The sequence below is a fragment of the Talpa occidentalis genome, unplaced genomic scaffold (assembly GCF_014898055.3).
Source record: "Talpa occidentalis isolate TD23 unplaced genomic scaffold, MPIMG_talOcc4v2.1 talOcc4.4, whole genome shotgun sequence".
NCBI lineage: Eukaryota > Metazoa > Chordata > Mammalia > Eulipotyphla > Talpidae > Talpa > Talpa occidentalis.
This window is the reverse complement of record NW_023604295.1, coordinates 108,217,661-108,219,060: the sequence shown is the minus strand read 5'-3', so window position 1 is coordinate 108,219,060 and position 1,400 is coordinate 108,217,661. Positions and strand designations below refer to the sequence as shown.

At 36.6% G+C, this 1,400-nt stretch overlaps 1 pseudogene; it reads left to right on the top strand.

The window, feature by feature from the left end:
- The first annotated feature begins 957 nt into the window (after nt 1-957).
- LOC119256949 (cytochrome c oxidase assembly protein COX20, mitochondrial-like) lies at nt 958-1,178 on the top strand (annotated as a pseudogene).
- Nucleotides 1,179-1,400: the final 222 nt, after the last annotated feature.

The following is a 1,400-nucleotide window of genomic DNA, read 5'->3' as shown; positions in this document are numbered from 1 at the left end:
AAGAAACATTACGGGCAAGAAGAGAATGGAGTAACATATTCAGCAAACTTCAAGACAGCAAATGCCAACCAAGAATACTTTACCCTGCAAAGCTCTCCTTCCTCTACAAAGAAAAAATATGGACCTTCTCAGACAAACAGAAACTCCAGAAATTCATTACAACTGAACACTCACTCCAAAAAATTCTACAAGAAGTCCTAAAGCCAAAACCAACAGAGGAATGAACAAGAACAGAATAAAGCAAGGAATAAAATCACAAAAAAGACAAACAAAATGGCAAATGCAGATGCCAATATATCAATATTAACTCTAAATGTAAATGGATTAAACTCATCAATAAAAAGACACAGAGTAGCAGGCTGTATTAAAAAACAAAATCCAACCTTCTGCTGTCTCCAGGAAACACATTTAACCACAAAAGATAAACACAGACTGAAAGTAAAAGGTTGGAAAACAATCCTACAAGCAAATGGACGAAAAAAGAAGGCAGGAACAGCCATACTTATATCAGATGAAATAGACTTCAAATTTAAAAAGTAAAAAGAGACATAGATGGACACTACATTATGATCAAGGGAACAATACAACAGGAAGATATAACACTCATCAATATATACTCACCAAATGAAGGGGCACCAAAATATATCAGACAATTATTACCAGCTCTGAAAACAGATATTAAAGAAAATACATATATAGTGGGAGACTTCAACACCCCACTCTCACCAATGGACAGATCAACGAGACAAAAAATAAACAAAGTCACTAGAGCCTTAAATAAAGACATAGAACTCATAGACTTAACAGACATCTATAGGATACTGCACCCAAAAAAATCCGAGTACACATTTTTCTCAAGTGTGCATGGATCATTCTTCAGAATTGATCACATACTGGGCCACAAGACAAACATCAACAGATATATGAAAATCAAAATCATTCCAGGACTCGTGCCCCATGGCCGCTGAGCAGGAGCCGGGCGAGCCGGGAAGGGAAAGCCCTTTAAACTTCTAGGAATTTTAGATGTTGAAAACATCCCCTGTGCCTGGGATTCGATATTATATGGTTCATTAGGATCTGTTGTGGCTGGCTTGGGGCATTTTTTTGTTAACTAGTAGAATTAGAAGATCATGTGATGTTGGAGTAGGAGGATTTTTCTTAGTGACTTTAGGATGCTGGTTCCATTATAGGTATAACTATGGAAAACAAAGAAACCAGGAAAGAATTGCCAGAGAAGGAATTAAAAATAAGATTTTATATGAAAGTACTCACCTTGATCCTGAAAGAAAACAAACCAATGGCAACAACAGCAGCTGAGCAATCTCAGGCATAGAACACCCAAATACAATGGAAGTCAGTGTGAAAGAAGCTGAGAGCAACTATAAAAACCTACCTTTTAT